The sequence below is a fragment of the Haliotis rufescens genome, unplaced genomic scaffold, assembly GCF_023055435.1.
Source record: "Haliotis rufescens isolate VD_foot unplaced genomic scaffold, xgHalRufe1.0.p SCAF_15, whole genome shotgun sequence".
In the NCBI taxonomy this organism is placed as follows: Eukaryota; Metazoa; Mollusca; class Gastropoda; order Lepetellida; family Haliotidae; genus Haliotis; species Haliotis rufescens.
This window is the reverse complement of record NW_025963835.1, coordinates 18,029,541-18,052,557: the sequence shown is the minus strand read 5'-3', so window position 1 is coordinate 18,052,557 and position 23,017 is coordinate 18,029,541. Positions and strand designations below refer to the sequence as shown.

General features: G+C 39.9%; 1 protein-coding gene across 1 annotated transcript in view; it reads right to left on the bottom strand.

Annotated features, from left to right (window-relative positions):
• Positions 1-17,438, bottom strand: part of LOC124138660 (septin-2-like) — a 123,880-nt gene extending 106,442 nt beyond the window's left edge. The window contains exon 1 of the mRNA XM_046505411.2: positions 17,320-17,438. The gene's annotated coding sequence lies outside the window, so the exon portion shown is untranslated. The remainder of the gene's footprint in view (positions 1-17,319) is intronic.
• Between the last annotated feature and the right edge of the window lie 5,579 nt (positions 17,439-23,017).

The following is a 23,017-nucleotide window of genomic DNA, read 5'->3' as shown; positions in this document are numbered from 1 at the left end:
AGCAGCAGCAGCATCACAACCACCACCATCATTATCATCACAACAACCACCACCACCATTATCACAATCATCATCATCATCATTATCATCATATCACATCACATCACATCTCATCACCATCACATTACCATCATCATCACAATCATCATCATCATCATCATCATCACCATCAGCATCACATCACATCACATCATCATTGTCACAATTATCACAATCATCATCGTCACCATCACATCACAATCATCATCACCATCAGCATCACATCATCATCAACATCACATCACATCACATCACATCACATCACATCACATCACATCACATCACATCATCATCACATCACATCACATCACATCACATCACATCTAATCGCATCATCATCATTGTCACAATTATCACAATCATCACCACATCATTATCACCATCATTGCATCCCATCGCATACCATCCCATCCCATCCCATCCCATCACATCACATCACATCACATCACATCACATCACATCACATCACATCACATCACATCACATCACATCACATCACATCACATCACATCACAATACATCACATCACATCACATCACATCACATCACATCACATCACAATCACATCACAATCACATCACATCACATCACATCACATCACATCATCATCACATCACATCACATCACATCACATCACATCTAATCGCATCACATCACATCACATCACCATCACATATCACATCACATCACATCACATCATCATCACATCATCATCATATCATCATTATCACCACCATCCCGAGATTCGCCTACGTGGACAGGGTGGTAGATAAAGGTTGTCTTCTATGTGCTGATAGTTTTCAAAGGTCAAGCAGTGGTGAATAAACTAGGTTCAAACTTGTTCAACAATACTGTAGTTCCTAGGCAATAACATACTCCTTCTGCGCTGCTGTTTTCTTTAAAAATATCTGTCATACAGACAAGAAAATATGGACTGTTATGTAAATTTTTGGTCTCACTAGGGGGCATATATCAAGATTACCCAGTACTTAGAAATTGGTCCAGGAGTTGGACAGAGCTTATTGTTGATGTATGATGTGGCTGGTTGTGTTTTACTGTTTGTTTTATTGTTTTGTTTTTTTTGCTCCAGAGTCAAAAATATTCCTTCAAAATCAAGAGGCCTGTAAAACATTCTGTGCAAAACAAATCAATGGTTACTATTATGAGAAACATTCCTTGCCACTGGGACGCCATGACAGTCAATCAACCTAGTCACCAAGTCTGACCACTCATTCTAACTTAGTCTTCTCTCATGACAAGTAATAGAGTGCTCAGGGGAACCTATTCTAAACCTTCCTTCTAAACTAATGTATGACAATGAGAAACAAACTACGGTATTCGACTTAATAAGCGCCCCGCTCTAATAAGCCCCCACGGCGATATTTGCTAATATATTGGCTAGTGAACAATCCCAATTAGCACCCCTTTCGATTGATCAATGTACACAAGACCGATTTATTCGTGTATAATACGCACTTGTGTGTAATATGCACCCTTGATTATGGGCAATTAAATTCTGGAAAAATATATCTGTCGTATATAAACATTTCAGGCTGTCAGCATAAACCATGGAATTTATCTTTCAACTCTGTTTTTTTCACCAAAATAATATTCTAATAAGAGCCCCCTATTTTTAATTTTGAGAGCGCCCTGGGCGCTTATTACGTCGAATACGGTAAACAGTATGACACTCATTACCCTGCACAGAGTAATTCATGCATCACATTAATGGCAACCCCTACAGTGTTATCAGCTAAACATAGATTCATCCAACAACTAACAACCAATAACAAGGCTTTATTGCAACATGTGACACAGTAGTTAAATTTATGGAATGAGCAATTGAAGTGTGCAAAACATTGGCAAGTTGACTGGGAATGTACACACAAACCCGTGACATCACAATAGTGAGTGAGTTTGGTTTAACACCGCTTTTAACAGTATTCCAGTTATATCGCGGCGTGTCAGCTTAATGTGGGAGGAAAGCCCAAAGTGATGCAGGTCTCAGACGTTTACCACTTCGGTGAAACCCACGAGCACGGGTATGGTGCTGACAAACCTAGAAACATAATCGGGGCGAACCAGGATTCGAACCTACAATCATAGGTTTCTGGCATGCCCCCGTGGGGTCAGTGAACCACAATGGACGCCTATAGTATCAAATTAAACATTATGTGTACTTAGTATTCATAAACAAAATGCTTGAAAGGTTGATTATGTAAATGTTTTTTCTTCATGAGAAGTTCCCTCCAAAATAAATACACAGGATTCTACACATATTTCCTCAAGCTCCTCACAGCAATTCACATTACACACACTGAGATGGAGTTTGTCATTATACACCAGTAGGCTGGTTCCCAGTTCCCTTTGTGCTGCAATATCTTTGACAGAATAGAATAGACCGCTAATACGAAAATATATATCCAATAGCAACATCTAAGGCATACATTATGACTCTGATGAGAGACCATTAACTAATTAAATGGTCTTTGCCAGCTGTTATCAGGTGGCAGGAGGCAAAAACATTATTTTTTTCCTTAATTTTCCTCTTTTTGCCTTTTTATGGGTTGTTATCACAAAGAAGAGCCATTAGGAATGTAATGAGATGTCAATAAACTGGTTAATTGCAATATACAATATGATTTACATAGATACGTGCTTGTTCAACTTGCTTGCAACTGTTTTTAACAAAATATAAAATGAAGGTCTTTGGGATCGGTCATTTATTACAGGGGAGGGCATGAGGGGGATGGGGGGCTCGACAGGCTTGAGGGGAGGGTATAAAAGTAATACACATATTTAGTGAAGATCATGTACATATGGACATTATATATTCAAATATAAAGTGCTTTGTGCATTGTGTCGGGAGGTTCGTGAAAAAGATGTACAAGGTCATGGGTTGGTTGGTTGGGTTGTTGTTAAACGCCACATTCAGCAATATTCCAGCTATATGACAGTGGTCTGTAATCGAGTTTGGACCAGACAATCCAGTTATTAATATCACAAGCATTGATCCATGCAATATGGGATCGATGACATGCATCAACCAAGTCAGCGAGCCTGACCACCCCATAGTCGCCTCTTACGACAAGCAAAGTCGCCTTTTACGGCAAGCATGGTTTGCTGTTCTACCCCGAATCTTCACGGGTGCAAGGACATGGGGAGGGTCATCCAAAACTATGACAAGCATTAGGGAAGGTTCATTATTTTCAATACATTAGTGCATCAAAACAAGAACTCACGCATGCACACTGTTATAAATGACTGGTCCCTAAAAATCCTAAAGCAGTTCTTTTATGAGCATTCAAACTGACAATGTATGGTCAGTATTCATACTGCAGTGCAGTATTAACCAAGAATCTGAAATGTACCATAACAAGTAGATTAACATCCAGGCTCTGTAATGAACATATTGTACAGAAAAAAACAGTTGTTCAATTATCTTAATAAAAATATAATAAAAAGGAGCCCAGAGACTCTCTTCAATCTGATACTGCAGTAATCTAGACTTGCCAAACATTATAGACTTGCATGGGCTGTATTTGATATATTTGTATCAGGGTCTGTAAAACAGACTACATTACAAGTGGTCAAGTCAGCTTCTAAGCTCTGGTCAGCATATGGCCTCTTCTCTACACAACTATGAATGTGACAGAATGCTGTAGGGAACTGCTCCAATAATACGCGTGTTTGACTGGGCCCTGTCTGGCTGAACGAGTTTATAGGCTCTTGACGATTTATCTTATGCTGCGATTGGATGACATTAAAAATAGCATCTATTGGTCAAAGGACTATGTGAATATTTTTGTGGTGTAAAATTGATCTCACCTTAATTAACATCACCAGAGCTGTTTGTTATTATTCTTGTCACCCAGAGAACAGCGTTAGGCTTGTTGTGTGAACAACTAACGAACCAGTTTATACTCCTGAATGGGATTGTCAGATCCAACACTTCACATTTCATTAGGGATAAAACAAAAGGTTCTTTTTCTGCATCAACACAAGGTGACACACTTGCTGAAATGAATTACTTCCTACTCGTTTAATGACCCCCAGTGTTTTTGTCAGTCATTACAAAATGTGTTGTAATTAGTGTTTCATGTTCACTACTAAAAATAGCCGATACAAACATGTCTATAGCTAACTTTTCCTTTTGAACCTGCTCTAAAATATAAAGTCAAGAAGTTCCCATGTGATTTTTTGTAAATATACATATCATGATACATATGTATGATATTGTGGCCTACGTATCCTGATATGTATCATATCATGACTTATGTATAGTGATATGTATCATATCATGACTTATGTATAGTGATATGTATCATATCATGACTTATGTATAGTGATATGTATCATATCATGACTTATGTATAGTGATATGTATCGTATCATGACTTATGTATAGTGATATGTATCGTATCATGACTTATGTATAGTGATATGTATCGTATCATGACTTATGTATAGTGATATGTATCGTATCATGACCTATGTATAGTGATATGTGTCATATCATGACCTATGTATAGTGATATGTATCGTATCATGACCTATATATAGTGATATGTATTGTGACCTATGTATCGTGATACGTATCATATCGTGACTTATGTATCATGATATGTATCGTATCATGACCTTACTGCATAGTTTCAACCCCAGATACTATTTGAGTAGGTTAAAACAAATTGAGATAAATATTCAAAATCATTCATATTTCTTAAACTTATTTCTTATTGGGGCAGTCGGGTAGCCTAGTGGTTAAAGCGTTCGCTCGTCACGTAAAACCATACTCACTCACTCACTCACTTAAACTTTATTGATAGTAAATCTGTACATCACACATGTGTCATGCAAGACTGATCTCATTTTATTTGTTTAGATTGGATAACCATAACCTCACAAAGTTCACTCAAAAAATCGCATGCTGAAACCTTTTTTCATTCATAAACAATAGCGAGACCTTTTCGAGATTAACACTTTATCATACCATAACAAACCCATCACATGGATCAAATTCGTTTTGCATTCTGCAGGCATTGTAAAACCGAGCCTCCATTTTCCAAGTATGACATTGAGCACAATGCACCTGACCTCTTCCGTGACTTTCAGTTTGATTTACGCAATGTAAAACTGCAGTATGGCGAAATCAAAGACGTATATAGATTGTATATACGTCTTTAGCGAAATAAAGTCAGTTTAAAGTATTTGGACCGATATCTATACTTACGATGAACGAAAATTTAATATTTATTTACACTTACCGTATTCGAAGTAATAATTATAAGCGCTCAGGGCGCTCTCAAAATTAGAAATAGGGGGCTCTTATTAGAATATTATGTTGGTAAAAAAAACAGAGTTCAAAGATAAATTTCGTGGTTTATAGTGACAGACTGAAATGTTTATGTACGACAGATATATTTTTCCAGAATTTAACTGCCCATAATTAAGGGTGCATATAACACACGAGTGTGTATTATACGCGAATAAATCGGTCTTGTGTACATTGATCAATCGGAAGGGTTGCTAATTGGGATTGTTCACTAGCCAATATATGAGCAAATATTGCCGTGGGTGCTTATTACGTCGAATACGGTAAATGCATTTTTAACGTGGATAAAAAATAAAACACCACTTCAGTCCGATACTGCACATTTGCTGAAAATGGTATCTAATAAGAATGAGTGTAGGTTTCCCAATATGGACAACATCTGGCATGTTTCCATTCTACACTTGCAAATTTTGGACTTACTGGCATTATCAAGTACATAAATATAGCCAATATGAGCAAAAAAGATGGATTTTTGAAAACTTCATGAGGAAATCTATCCATGCATCAGAATACAGATACAATTTGAAAAATCAATGTTGAACACACTACATACCCACAAATATCAGATGGCGAATAGGGTGTGTTTTCTGTGAAATGTAATTAAATTACAAAAATACCTTCTCCTTCTGTCAAGCCCTGTCCCTACAAATCCACCGTCTACAGCAGCAATCGGCTGGGCCCATGCTAGGCTGAGTTTTACTGGTGCTATTTTAAGGTTGTGTAAACCAAGTTGGACTTTCCGGATTAGAAACGAACGAAAAATACCCTTATCATGCTACACTGGAATCTAGCATCTCCTTTTAGAACTACACAATTAAATAACCTTATAACAAACTCGTGGCAGGATTCACGTATTTAAATATGGACTTACGCTATTAAAGTTATACTGGCTATCTGTCAGCGCTGAAGCAATACAGTCGTGATACAGACAATACCTTGTTTGCAGAGTGAGATGTATTGAAATGTATTATTTCACAAGACATTTCGAGAAAAAAAATCTATTATCTAGACATTGCAAATGTAAATGTTTGTCAAAATGATAAAATGTTTTGATAAACATTAAAACAAATTCAAAGCAGGATTTGGGAATCAAAATATGGACTTACATTATTCAAATTTTGCCAGGGTATTTTTAATGCGATACAGTCATGATACAGATTATTCAGAGTCATCTGGGCGGTCGGGTAGCCTAGTGGTTAAAGCGTTCGCTTGTCACGCCGAAGACCTGGGTTCGATTCCCAACACGGGTACAATGTGTGAAGCCCATTTCTGGTGTTCCCTGCCATGATATTGCTGGAATATAGCTAAAAGCGGCGTAAAACCATACTCACTCTCAGTCATCTGTATCACAATGTACAAGGGCATGGATAAGTCATTCACTGGCCCAGTCTTGATTTCCCCACATGGGTATAATGCCTGAAGCCTATTTCTGTGTCACTCACTTACTTAAAATTACATAATGTTATTATTAGGATAGTAAACCAACAATACATGATCAAAATATTTTCCTGATTTACAGATAAGTTTAAATAAAATTTCCAAAAATACATTTGATAAAAAAACAAAAATTGTAGTTTTTGATTGAAATATTGTTTTTAAAAACTTGATTCTAATGTACCAGTAACCTCTTTGATCATGTCATGCTGGAAATATTAGGAGATGGACCCTGAAGGCATGGCGGCCATGGCTAATTAAGGACCCCGTGAATCTGAATTTGAGTAAGGATGGAGTCTTCAAACTCAGTTTTAAAATCAGTTTTACTTCTAAAAAAATTAACATGCCTTACCAGTGTTGCTCATAATCTGTGATAATTTTGAAAGGAGCTTTGCATAGCCAGATGTATTAAATCAGCATCAGGAAAAAAAATTCAGACAAACTAGTTGTTTTAATTTTAGAGGAGAGAAATTTATTGTGTGACAAAGATTTCATTGACTATATGTTAGTCTGCTGAGGTTGGCATACAGAAAGGACTTTTATTTTTATTTAGTACCACAAGTCTTATTTAAAAATATATATCAACAAAATAGAAAGTAAAATTCAAATAGAGCAATGCCTAATTTCTAGACTTGATCTGGATTCAATTTTAATGTTTCTCGAGGGCCTGGAAGACAGTCTAAAGGGCTTATGTAATTGAGAAATTATGAAAATCTGATGTTACTTTCGGAATCAACTGTGACAGTAGCGAGGTGAGGTGAAATGGGGTTCAACATCGCGTCCACGATTATTGCACGTCTACAGTGTCGTGCATGCACTTGTATGTGTGTGTGTGGCTGCTTGTACTAGTTCGGACTGATGCCGATTTCTAGTGCTAGCCCACTGAAATACCATGCCGCAGTTTAACATGAATACCCCACTCAGAGTCTGCTGACTAGACTTGCTTTTGTATACATTTCTAGATTTAGTCTATGAAATCTTATATTACACAATACCCTTCCCGACTCTAAAAATAAAAAAAATAATTTTTTACCTATGCTGATTACATGTGGAATAGAGTGAGTGAGTATGGTTTTACGCCGCTTTTAGCAATATGCCAGCAATATCACGGCGGGGGACACCACAAATGGGCTTCACACATTGTACCCATGTCGGGAATCGAACCCGGGTCTTCGGCGTGACGAGCTAACGCTTTAACCACTAGGCTACCCCGACCGCCCCACATGTGAGATAGAGCTAGCTAGGGCTGGCTAGACTTGCTTTTGTATATGTTTCTAGATTGTGTTTTTTTTATAAAATAAATATATTCCACAGTCATGGTGCAGGACCAGTTTGAGAACCTGCTACCTGTTTGTAATTCAAACCACACATTAGCCGCCACATGGATGCAGCTGCTGGTTCCACTAACTAACCAAAATACCTCACCTTGGCAGGCTGGTTAACATGTAGAGTTATTTCCTGTTTATGAATACCATAAATCTTCCAAAACTTCCATGGAAGCTTAATGTCAACTGTTAGCATTAAGGCAGTGGCAAACTGCTGCCTGATGGCTCCAAGTCTATCATCATTACTGACTTGGAAATATTTACCCCACTGGAAATAGTGATCAGGACAACAGTATATTGTGTTTCACATAGGTTAAAAAGCAAAAATAAGAAATACATTAATACCAGATTTACGAAATGAATAATTAACCATGGTTGCCAGGAAGCAGAGTATTTTTATAATTTCTCAGAAACTATATTTTAATGAGTTTCCTGAATGACCTTAAAATACAGGTTATACTTTCCACACCACATGTGAAATGATGGATTGATCAGGTTTCAGGAAACACATATATTTCAATTTATGTGCAACAGACAATAATAAATTAATTATTAGATTTTTGTTGCTGCCTACCTAACTATCAAACACCATCTCATTCACTTAAAAAAGACAACTTTCTCTTAACAACAAGCCATCATCTAAGTATTTACAATGTCAGAGTAATGCTCCATCACCCGTTATAGCATGAGTAACAGCGATAAACAGGCCATCTGAAAACGTATGATGTCCAAAAACCTACACACAGATGACTGGAATAGTTTTTTTCACATCAAGGTAAACTACAAAAATAAAATTCCTCCCAACTCCCACTCTTGTATCATTGTGGCCTAATTAGCAGGTTTTTTTCAAAATAAGGTACCTTTGGATTCTGTTGTCAAAAGTAAATCACCTTTGTTAGACCTTGAGTCTCCTCTACACAAGGTGCTAAGGTGAAATTGGGTTTAATGTTGCATTCAAGACTTTTTCACTTATGTTGTGCATGTGTGCGTGGTTGCACGCGTGTGTCTGCTTGTGCTAGTCCAGACTAATGCCATTTTATAGTGCTAGCCCACTGATATACCATGTCACAGTTAAACATGAATATCCCACCAGTCCTGGTTTTATCCGCTTAATGCCAAGTGTTAGGCAGGGTAACAACAAGTACCATCTTTAATAATTTTTGGTATGATGAGACTGGGGATCGAACCACCAAATTTACGCACTCTGGGCAGACGCTCTATCCACTACAATATTGAGGGGGTCTACTTTATGCATAATAATACAAATGCTGACAAGCTTGACTTACCTATATTTATCATCTGGTCTTCAGGCCTGTGGTTACAACAACTACACAAATCCCCAAATCATGGCCCTAGGTATACCTGATACCTGTCCCTGTACAACAAGTACAACTAGTCTGGGATGAACGTTAACATGCAAAGACCCAGCCCTCAACACTGTCTGGCCTGGATGTCAGTACTAATGTGAAGCAGAGGCTTAGTGAATGAGGGGAACCGTCAGTATATCAGACCATTAGTAAACACAGATGAAAGAGTGTCTGTCCCGTGTTTCAGGTTAATCTGGACATACTGAGAAAACATACAGAGAAAAACAATAACCCTGACTCACCCCTACCTCCACGTAAACAACACATAATGCTCGACTCGTATTGATTGTGTAGTTACTATAGTAAATGTAGACTGTGCCAAATATATATTACATACACTTTGTTTGTACCCTGCCCTATGAGGATGTTCTGTACCTATTCTATTCTGTTCTATATGTATTGTTGGTTTACTATTGTAACCATAGCATTATACAATTGTGAGTGAGTGAGTGAGTGAGTGAGTGAGTGAGTGAGTTTGGTCTAATGTGACTTTGAACAGCATTTCCGTTACTAGTATGTCATAGTGTAGGAATGCCCAAGTTATGCTGGTCTTGACATATAAACAATTCATGAATCCCACACAAACCTAGATCTAACCACAATGAGGATGAATCTGGCATCAGAACCATTCATCATTGGATGTACAGCAAGTAACAGCACCTTAGACACCTGGAGCACCTGTGCTTCCAGTAATGTTCAAACTCTATCACGTGTGTGTGTGTGTGTGTGTGTGTGTGTGTGTGTGTGTGTTTGTTATTTAACGCCACACTCAGAAATATACCAGCCATATGACTGCAGTATGTAAATACACGTCTGGACCAGACAATCCAGTGATTGATATTGTGAGCAAATATTTATGTGGTCGAGTATGATGCCACATGTCATCAAGTCACCTCTTATGACCAGCATAGATAGCTTGGGATCTTTTCTAAGCCACAATCACCAGAGGGGTCAAACTCCAGTCATACTAATCAGTTACCGAATCTTACTTGCTGTCATATCATCAGTGAGTTTCCATTCAGTATCTCTAACTACTTCAGTACTAGCCTTCTTCAGTTTACATTCAGAACATGTGTGAATATAAATTTACTGAATACAATTAAAGGAGTTATATTATCTTAATGAGACCATATTGTTCACATATTCATTAACCTGGAGATATACTATTTATAACAAGTAGGGGCGGTGGGCTAGCCTCGTGGTTAACTTGTTCGCTCATCACGCTTCAGACCCGGGTTTGTGGTGTCCCCCGCCTTGATATTGCTGGAATATTGCTAAAAGTGGAGTAAAACCCTACTCACTCACTTATAACAAGTGAAAGAACACCCACAACTGGAGTGAGTGAGTGAGTGAGTGAGTGAGTGAGTGAGTGAGTGAGTTGGGTTTAACGCCGCTTTTAACAGTATTCCAGTTATATCACAGCGTGTCAGCTTAATGTGGGAGGAATGCCCGAAGTGATGCAGGTCTAAGACGTTTACCACTTCGGTGAAACCCACGAGCATGGGAATGGTGCTGACAAACCTAGAAACATAATTGGGGCGAACCGGGATTCGAACCCCCAATCATAGGTTTCTGGCATGCCCAAGGGACGCAACTCTGCACAGCAAATCGCGGCGACTTAGACGACTGCCCCCCCACAACTGGAAGGCTGTGTTGCAATATGACCCACCAGCCATGACAGAATAAGTACAGTCCAATGAATAAAATGGGGTTTTCTTTAACTTCTTTTGAGTAGTATATATTAGCACTGAGCTTTTATATAGGTAAAACTATCCTCACCTCTGGTAAACAGTTCATATCATCAATCAGGTCAGGTAGAAGATAATCAGTGAAGATAAAATAAATACCTTTACTAATTCACCTGAAAGATAGCCCTACCTTGTCATCTACACACACAGATATGGGCCATTTGGATCACAATGTTGCATCTTGATAAACCTGTGTATGGAAGAAAATCGTTGCTTGCAGCTACCCCAGCAGTGTTCGAAAAGGAGGCCCTGGGTCCTTCGGCAGACCAACTCATAGTCTAAGAAATCTTTTATTACAAAATATAGTTTTCGCCTCGATTGTTTTTCTTGATGCTGATGTGGAATAGAGCTGGTCCCCTTCCACAAAGTGTTCTTAGCACCAACTCCCATACTTTAACGAAGGCTTACGATCATCCATTGTAGCAATCACTTTGTGGAATGCATCTTCCCGAGGCAAGAGAGTTAACTGACTTTAAAAGTCCAGTTTCCACCCTTGCCGAACTAGGCTGGAATTCCTGGGCTCGATTGTAGCGCCACCAGTGGCTGTTACGAGTTAAGTCCCTTCTATGCCTCTCCTATCGACAAATCAGATTCCACCTCACGTATCACTTGCATTTGCTTCAAACAAAATGGCGGCGCCCAGTCAAGACGATCTGATCGACAATCAAGTACATCAAATCACGTGAGCACCTTGATTAAAAACTTGAAAAGATTTGGAAAACATCTGTTGACAACGAGTTGGCGGTGCACATGCTGTGTAAATCCTGCAATCGACCAAAATCTGCAAAACAGTTTACGAATTGGTTTTTTATTTCAGTGAGTGATTTTGCTTGGACTATGCATTGACTTGTTAGTCCAGCCAAAATCTAACTCCATAATACCAGCCAAGTTCGGCAAGGGTGGAAACTGGACTTTTATAGTCGGTTAACTCTCTTGCTTCGTGAAGATGTGTGGAATGGGGCCCTGAATCCTGAATGGTTTTGTTTTCATAAAATACAGATATTCACAGTCATGGTGCAGGACTATAGTCCTTGAGGATTGCTGCTTACTGCATCTCAAACTGGGTCAGTAGTGCTTTGAATACTACATTTGCACACATATTTTTTTCAGTTCGTGCTGGTCAGGTACATGCTGGTTATGTACATCCAGCACCATTGAGCGAGTTTAAGATGCACACAAATCTACATACAGCAACTTGCAGTCACCTGCCTGCCAATCCTTACTAGCTCTCATTGTAACCATGTGATCAAAACTCAATGATGATGTTTATCGCTAGCAAAATGGTTATTTCTTGAAAGCACACTTTGCAATTTTCATCATTACTGTAATATAGCTTGTAATAGGAATGGCTTGTTTTGACTAAATACGTATTAGCACACATGCAACTATCTTCGTTAATTAATATCAATATATATTTTGTGTTTCTCTATGGAGTGACAAAGACCATACATGGATTGGGTAGTCAGGCACAGGTGGCCCAGTCGTCTAAGGCGCCGCGATTCGCTGTGCAGACTTGCGTCCCTTGGGCATGCCAGAAACCTATGATTGTGGGTTCCAATCCCGGTTCACCCCGATTATGTGTCTAGGTTTGTCAGCACCATACCAATTCTCGTCGGTTTCACAGAAGTGTGAATGTCTGAGACCTGCATGACTTTGGGCGTTCCTCCCACATTAAGCTGACACTGCGTGATATAACTGGAATACTGTTAAAAGCGGCATTAAACCCAACTCACTCACTATTTACAGGCCATTATCATATAGCTGGGATATTGCTGGCTCCCATGTTAGACAACAAACAAGTTCAGTTAACCCCTAGCTGTCTAACACTAAAACTACAGACAGTGATAATTACAAACATGTAGATATCAAGATGGCCAACACGATAAATACAACAGTAATTCATTCACAACATAAAAGTCACTCTGTAAGGCACAATGACCTTCAAAGGCCAAACAGTTTATATCAAGGTCAGCATCACGTTTATCGCGATATATTGATAATTAATGATCTCGGCATCTGGGACTGATGCGGCAGTCGTGTATTTTATTGACATGGATAAGAAATACATTGAAAATGACAGACATCTGCCCAAGTTTCACTTGTTAATTAGCGGACCTGTAAGGGGTATCCGGCGGTAAATACTTCGGCGGTTCTATTGCCCGATAATTGCCGAACACACACGAACCTCCCTCCCTTCTTGGATGTACGGAAATAATTGCTGTTTCTGAAATGAACGTGTGAAAGCTCGGGAGATGGTGCTGAGGTTTATAGTGTTACTACGCAGACATAGTGGGCACTTAAAGATTTTCCAAGTATTTTGGAAACGTTTAGGTGGTATTTAAGCACCGTAAAATAGCAATTAATACTAGCCTACCTGTCTGTTCCCGTCAGTCCCTCTGTCGTAACTTTCCATGGCATCAAAAAAGTACTTGTCCACAGAATTAGAAAAAAACCGATCACATAAGACCCTAAAAGAATAGAAAATGTTTCAACACATTTTTAATGGAGGGATTAGATTTTTACATTTTACGAAATATTTTGTTGCTAAAAACTTTTAAGAAACCAGTTTCTGCGCATAACCGTTTATTGATTGCTCATTCTCTCATAATTTATAATTAACATTTGTCAGTACAGTACTTGTGTCACACAAGCAGTTTTGACTTGCAGGATTCATTTGACGCATACTGGCTGTGAAAAGACAAACTAGTGGTTGATAATATGAGCATTGCTCAGTGCAATATCATGTGACAATGGTCTGTCAAACGTGACTCGAAATGAACCGTGAGTCTAGAGACGTGAGTCTTGAAGAGGCCAACATACAAACTCCACAATTCAAATTCAATTCAAATTAATATGTTGTTCTTCAAATTGCACTCAAATTTCCCCTTCCCCAACCCCCTATATCCCCCAAACAGTCAAGACAAGACCCTGACTTACTTTCAAAACATATATAGAGCCATGAGAGGGGCCAACGACACTGGCTCACTTTTAAAACAGGGCAGCGAGTGGTCCAACGGTCAAGACAAGACCCTGGCTCACTTTCAAAACAGAACAGCGAGGGGTCCAACGGTCAAGACAAGACCCTGGCTCACTTTTAAAACGGGGCAGCGAGGGCCCCAACGGTTAAGACAAGACCCTGGCTCACTTTCAAAACAGAACAGCGAGGGGTCCAACGGTCAAGACAAGACCCTGGCTCACTTTCAAAACAGAACAGCGAGGGGTCCAACGGTCAAGACAAGACCCTGGCTCACTTTTAAAACAGAACAGCGAGGGCCCCAACGGTCAAGACAAGATCCTGGCTCACTTTTAAAACAGGGCAGCGAAGGGTCCAACGGTCAAGACAAAACCCTGGCTCACTTTCAAAACAGAACAGCGAGGGCCCCAACGGTCAAGACAAGATCCTGGCTCACTTTCAAAACAGAGCCGGGTGGGGTCCAACGGTCAGGACAAGACCTTAGCTCACTTTCAAAACAGAACAGCGAGGGGTCCAACGTCAAGACAAGACCCTGGCTCACTTTCAAAACAGAACAGCGAGGGGTCCAACGGTCAAGACAAGACCCCGGCTCACTTTCAAAACAGAACAGCGAGGGGTCCAACGTCAAGACAAGATCCTGGCTCACTTTCAAAACAGAACAGCGAGGGGTCCAACGGTCAAGACAAGAACCTGGCTCACTTTCAAAACAGGGCAGCAAAGGGTCCAACGGTCAAGACAAGACCCTGGCTCACTTTCAAAACAGAACAGCGAGGGGTCCAACGGTCAAGACAAGACCCTGGCTCACTTTCAAAACAGGGCAGCGAGGGGTCCAACGTCAAGACAAGATCCTGGCTCACTTTCAAAACAGAACAGCGTGGAGTCCAACGTCAAGACAAGACCCTGGCTCACTTTCAAAACAGGGCAGCAAAGGGTCCAACGTCAAGACAAGACCCTGGCTCACTTTCAAAACAGGGCAGCAAAGGGTCCAACGTCAAGACAAGACCCTGGCTCACTTTCAAAACAGGGCAGCAAAGGGTCCAACGGTCAAGACAAGACCCTGGCTCACTTTCAAAACAGAACAGCGAGGGGTCCAACGGTCAAGACAAGACCCTGGCTCACTTTTAAAACAGAACAGCGAGGGCCCCAACGGTCAAGACAAGATCCTGGCTCACTTTTAAAACAGGGCAGCAAAGGGTCCAACGGTCAAGACTTAAGACAAGACTCAAATTGAGGGTCTGGTGTGCATTCAGTTTGAATTAAAGTGACATGAACATAACAGTTTTGACAGGCCACGCGCTGAAATTAACATACCTTTTTGACAAAAGAGTAGTGAAACACCTAATATATATTGTAATGTACAGTGGCTGAGAGGGGCCATCGCCATTTCGCCCTGAAAAAGCCACGTGATATCGCGACAAAGCGATAGTACGATACGATATTACCCCCTAGAGTTGGCTGTCTGGTTCCCACAGGTCTTTGCGTGTGTCCGTCCATTAACCCAAGTTCTACATGTGCAATGTCCAGGCAAGGTATGGCTTTGTGTGGGAATAGGATGAAGGACATTTATAAATGATCCCATTAATCGAAATGTCAGAATAATTTGTAATTCATCCATGGATAGGATATGGGAATATCTGATCAAGCAATGGCATATGGAATTCAATATGATAACTGCCGACATCAGTAGCCTCACAGACAGCATCACGAACTGTAGCGACAAAACGTTTGTGTACATTGCGACATCTACGACGGCAATAAAATGTTAGTGTACATTGCGACATCCACGACGGCGATAAAACGTCTGTTTACATTGCGACATCTACGACGGCAATAAAACTTTGGTGTACATTGTGACATCCTCGACGGCAATAAAATGTTAGTGTACATTGCGACATCCACGACGGCGATAAAACGTTAGGGTACATTGCGACATCCACGACGGCGATAAAACGTGTGTTTACATTGCGACATCCACGACGGCAATAAAACGTCAGTGTACATTGTGACATCCTCGACGACGATAAAAGGTTAGTGTACAGACATCCACGACGACAAATCCACAATGGGTCAAGTCTGGCATCATTGAACACCACAACTATAAGAACATTTTTATACATTTCCATTATAAACTATTAGATCATTGCCAATACTATCCACATGTCACCACCATGAACGTCAATAACATCTACGGCCACGACAATGGCTAACAACAAATCCATAAAATCAATAGTGCCAATGAAAATTTAGGTACACTTTCATCTTTGAAGTTACCGAAATAGGTTTTATTCCAATAATCCAATAATTGTCTTCTGTATATTTTACCATATACGCCATAGTCTAGACAAACAGGACTAGCCAATAGTTCCACACAATCACTGTGGAATACATATGCATGTACCTTAACTAAAACCAGTCTAGCAAGCAAGACGTGCCTATGTTATATATATATATAATTACCAGCGATCACACGGCATCAGAAAAAAAGGCCTTAAAAAATAAATAACTGCTTGATAAATTAAATCAGACTAAATGTCAATATTACTTGAATCCAAGAATAATTATCAGTGGGTACACAAACAAATATTTATTTCTTAGATTTTAAAGAAAAAAGGATCATTGAATATTTCCATAATACATATTTCGTCTTCAGATTAAAACTCTATTTTACATTATTAAGATAAGCTTTCAATCACCAGTCTAACGATTCCTGAAATAAAGCGTACAAACGCAAAAACAATCATTTTTGCAAATATATAAATTTAAAATACTGATCAATGAAATTCTTAAAGTTTATTTCTCTGCTATAAGTATGTTTATGAGATTGTTTAAAGAAACCAGTTAGTGAGAGAATATCCCAAATTCCATAACCCGAACCCTGTATTTGTAAACACAGTGTCAAACAACGCACGTGTACACATGCATGTGTCAAAATAACGAGAAAATAAGATCTCAGTACTCACTGCACTAGTCTAATTCCACAGCCCCTTAAGATATGCTCTACCAGCGAAATCAACCTCGCTCTATATAAATAAATAATAAACAAACAAAGATCGGAACAACGACAGTTAAGTAGAAAATATTTTCAGAAAAATATTACCTTAGTGTCCGCCTCCATTTTTTTCTGTTTTGAAGTGGAAATGTAAGACGCTACGCAAGCCATGTGAACGTGGCCACCGACAACCGTATAGTGAAGAGCATAAAGGCAACCGCTACACGCCGATCTGTGACCCCTTGACCCCGTTATAGCGTGATTCTTGAGCAACAGCTTTCTCTGTTGTGTTCAGTGGAACGCAGGTTGAATGGGTGGCACGTGTTGCCAAATGTGGCGGAAATGTTTTGTAATTTGAATTTTAAACATTTCCGTTGTCTTCCCCCTTCCATTCAAACACCGTCTTCCTCTTAACGCACATCAGTTCGGTGGATATGTTGCTTCACCCAAAGACGTATATATATGGTTGTACGTCTTTGCTTTGTCGTTGTCGGCAATACAAGCACTTTCATCATATACATTAATTTACCGTTTTCTTTATCCTTAATGTTCTTACTACTACTACTACTACTACTACTACTACTCGGGGCACGGGTGGCCCAGTCGTCTAGGGCGCCGCGATACGCTGTGCAGAGTTGCTTCCCTTGGGAGCGCCAGAAACCTATGACGGTTGGTTCCAATCCCGCTTTGCCCTGATTATGTTTCTAGGTTTGTCAGCACCATACCTGTGCTCGTGGGTTTCACCAAAGTGGTAAACGTCTAAGACCTGCATCACTTCGGGCTTTTCGCCCACATTAAGCTGACACGCCGTAATAAAACTGGAATACTGTTCAAAGCGGTTCACTCACTCACTCGTTAGCCGTTACGTATCTGTTTCATATACAGGTATTATTTCCAGTATATAAACGCATTTATAGGATCACATACTGCATCTGTTCTGAAACGTGATGTCTCAAGAGACATACAAGAGCGTATCCAAAATCTCACACACTGTATGTAAACCATTGTTAATTTTACTTTGACCAACAACTCAATATGTTATAACGGTAGGCGCATACACAATGTCATAGTATGTAAAAAATGGGGTGGCGTGGAGGGTGGCCATCCCCGGGGCGCCCGCTCCTCAAACCCCCCACTCCCCACCCACCGTCAAGATCCGACCCTGAGTCTAGTTTCCTTGACTCCACATGAAACAACAGAGGATGAAAAGTTTTATCGAAAAATATAAATAACAATAATTTTGAAGACATGTTTTCACAGACTAGTAGTCAGACCCTGATACATTTATATCAACTACAGCCCACGCAAGTCTATAATGTTTGGCAAGTCTAGATTACTGCAGTATCTGAAAATGAAGAGAATCACTGGGCTCCCTTTTTATTAGATTTTTATTAAGATAACTGAACAACTGTTTTTTTCTGTACGATATGTTCATTTCAGAGACTATATGTTAGTCTAACAGACTAGGCGTTAGTCCATCTATGTATGCGGTTTCGCATAGGGTGCTCTGGAATCAACAGCCGTAAATCCAGGCTTGCGTTGCAAATCAGAGAATGATTATTTAGAGGAAGTACAGCACGAGTTATCGAGCATCCTGCTCGTTCTAATTTGACCGCATGCTTATAAGACAGAAACAATACACCAGAGTCCGGTGACGGGGAGATAGAGTGGCGAGATATACATTGACCGTTTCCAATTGTTTTAATTAACGATGCCATAATGCCAGAAACGGAGGTGATTTATGTATTTAATTACCCGCACTATGAACGGCGATTGTGAAACTTTAACGACACCAACCTAATTACTTCACTAAATTTAACTGAATCTAAAATAAAATGCTCGCTGCTTTCTTCTATACCATCACCTCGATATAACGCCATTGTGCCTTGTCCACACGCTATTAGTGTGCGGTGGTACCCCATCGAAATTTTGTGCATCTCGTTATAACGCCATTGTGCCTTGTCTTTCCGCTACAATGTGTGTGCTGACAATACAGCGATAATTTGTTCTACTTGATATAGTATGCCTTTGTGCCTTGTCTATGCGCCACTATGTTGTTTGACGGCTCAGAGTCTGAGTGGGGTACCCATGTTAAACTGCGGCATGGTATCTCAGTGGAGCGCTAGCGAGTTGGGTTTAACGCCGCTTTTAACAGTATTACAGTTATATCCGGCAAGTCAGCTTAATGTGGGAGGAAAGCCCGAAGTGATGCAGGTCTTACACGTTTACCACTTCGGTGAAACCCACAAGCACGGGTATGGTGCTGACAAATCTAGAAACATAATCGGGGCGAACCGGGATTCGAACCCATAATCATAGGTTTCTGGCGCTCCCAAGGGAAGCAACTCTGCACAGCGAATCGCGGCGCCTTAGACGACTGCGCTGGGCCATCCGTGCCCCGTTTCTCAGTGGGCTTGCACTGAATAGTCCGGACTAGCACATGCACATGCACGCGCACGCAAGCACGCACGCACACACACGACGCTATTTGAGCTATTGAACGCCACGTTAAAACCCATTTTACCTCACCTCACCCGAGTTCGGTTTAGTAGAAAACACTTGAGGACAGGAAATTGAGATCCCTGTGTAACAAAGTAGATAAGTGAGTCAATTCGTACACCGCTTTCAGAAATATTTCAGCCATATCACACTAGAATAGGCTACACACCTTGAGGGGAATCGAACCCAGGCCTTTGACGTGGCACTAGAGGCTACCCCACTGCCCCGAAATAACAAAGTATTATGCATTCATATTCTCTTCAAATCGCGTTTAAAATTAAACTATCCAATTTCATTTACTATTGAATTCAAAAACAGACATTTCTAATACCGTACTTCCTCGATTAAAAGCCTGTGCGTATATTTTTTTCAAGACACTCTTTATCCCCGGCGTTTAATCGCAAAGACAATAATGGCGAGAATTCCGTGCATAAAAACTACCCGTCGTTTATTTAAGCATCGGCGTTTAATCAAGTTAATACAGTATGTAGCGCAGATGCTTTTGACCTTGATGTATTTAGAAGTATGTGTTATGCATGTCGATAATGTTTCATTGGTTCTGTATTATTCATACACAGGCGCCCCGTCACACAAAGTCATGGCGGGAATCAAGGTCCCTGTACACGCATGTAGTTTTGATATAAAACACTGCATGGACACACCGTCCATATATGGGACGCACGTTCCAGTTCAGAACGAGGTCAGCCAATCAAAACAGCGTAAAAATATTCGCACGCGCGACACTTGCGTTTAAACAGACGACTGTGTGTCGTGTGACTTGAAGTGGATATGCTCTGTTTCAATATTCCGGCTACAGGACAGCTGTATGTTAATAATCGAGTCTGGAACAGTCAATCCAGTGAATGACATCATGAGCATCGATCAACGTAATTTGGATATGATTACCTACATACAGCCAGCGAGCCTGACCACTCGATCCTGTTAGTGGCCTCTTAGGACAAGCATGGGTTTCGGAAGACCATTTCTAACCCGGATCTTCATGGGTAGAGGCTACGCCGAGTAATTCATCAGAATGTATTCTATGGACACCTGAAGAATTGTATTTCCTTTATATATTTAACATACATGTGCCAACAACGGATCAAGGCTCATTCCGCCATCTTGGACAACGAAATTACAAAAGGTACGTGAAATAGTTTTCATTTCTCTTGTAACATGAAACACTCATATATTGGACGCAATCTTCATTGATTGAGAAATTAAACACGTTCATTCACGAGTATGAATACAATTTCAAGATGTATTACTGGTTACAATATAGAGAATCTCACCCGAGTGTCTTTTGATATCAAATATATCAACACGAGTTGATAAAAGTGGAAAAATTCCGAGGCTTGCCGAGGATTTTTGCCACTTTTATCAACGAGAGTTGATATATTTGATATCAAAAGACACGAGGGTGAGATTTTATTTATCATCCAACATCATTCTTTCAACTTTTTCAATTTGTAGACAGTAATTAGCAGTGACTTCAGTGTTAAAAGTACTCCTAACAGCTTCAGTAGCAGAGCCATTAGTGATGTCATTTGATTGTGATGTCATGGTAACCAGTGATGTCACAATTGTCTGCAAAGCATTGTGATGTAATTTCATTGCAGCGATATCTACAGTGTAGATATCGCTTGATCTAATCCAAGCGATATCTCCTGTGGGAGCCAGTTTTGGATGATAAATAGAGAATCTCACCCTCGTGTCTTTTGATATCAAATGTATCAACGAGTGTTGAACTATTTGATATAAAAAGACACGAGGGTGAGATTTTATTTATTATCCAACATCATTCTTCCAACTTTTTCAGTTTGTAGACAGTAATAAGCAGTGTCTTAAGTGTAAAAAGTACTGCTAACAGCTTCAGTAGCAGGGCCATTAGTGATATCATTTGATTGTGACGTCATGGTAACCAATGATGTCACAATGGCCTGCAAAGCATTGTGATGCAATTTCATTGCAGCGATATCTACAGTGTAGATATCGCTTGATCTCACCCAAGCGACATCTCCTGTGGGAGCCAGTTTTGGATGATAAATCGGCTTTTCTCTCACATCAAACTGAGACCGGTTATGAACCGGGGTAAAATAGGTTTTCAGCAACCCATGCTTGTCGTAAGAGGCGACTAAGGGGATCGGGTGGTCAGGCTCGCTGACTTGGTTGATGCATGTCATCGATCCCAATTGCGTGGATCGATGCTCATGCTATTAATTACTTGATTGTCTGGTCCAGAGTCGATTATTTACAGACCGCCGTCATATATATAGCTGGAATATTGCTGAGTGCGGTGTAAACAACAAACAAACAGACACATCAAGCTGACACGCCGTGATATAACTGAAATGTTAGCGCGGCGCTAAAACCAACCCTCACTCACAAAATGATATGTTTAGACAATGAATTTAATATGCCACAATTAATAGCAAGTGATATTCCTAGACATGTTATAATGATGTTCCACTTATGACTCTATGGTATTTAATAACCACAAAAATATATTTACTCAACCTGTAAGATTATCGTTTCCCCTATGGTCAACATCAGACACAATTTTGTTACAAATAAATAAATAAATAAATAAATAAATAAATAGAGAAGTCACTTAATGTTCAATAAAACAGATTGAGAAGAGATTCTGAATGTGGATGCAAACTTCTTTCTGTCACCCTGGGTTGGTAAATAAAATACCGTGTGGTGATTTTGGGTCATTCAGTGTCTGAATCAAAATAACGTGCGAGTAAACGAGACATGAGGTTCAAAACGAAAACGTTCAAACTTAAGTTTTTGTCGATGGTGAGGGCTAAATTTTAGGCGGTGGAGAATCAGATGACAAGACAGACCAGATGTATGTCACTGTAGAGGTTGAAACATTCTGTCGCCAGGAAACGCAGACGAAACATCTGTTCTCGGTGTCATCTCGACCCCGTCCAACAGTTCCATGTCACAGACTGTTGTGTCTAGGTGTAGCGCGTCTGGAATTATCCCACATGCACGATGACGTGTGTTTCATCCATGCGCGACGGCGCTATCTGTCACACGTCATTGAACTGGAATGATGTCAACTAACCCTGGCAAGCAAAGACTGAAAATTACTACCTAATTCGGTCTCAAAACCATGCTTGAAAAGCTAGTACAATGTAAAGTTTGAATATGTTCATTATGAGCTAAACAATTCGATAAAAACAAAACAAATTTGACAGTCTTTGAAATGTTAGAAATCTATGTATATTAAAGTGCGGGTTTTCGTCAGTTGTTTCAGTATCCCTTCTATTTCAACACACACTTGATATCCTGATAA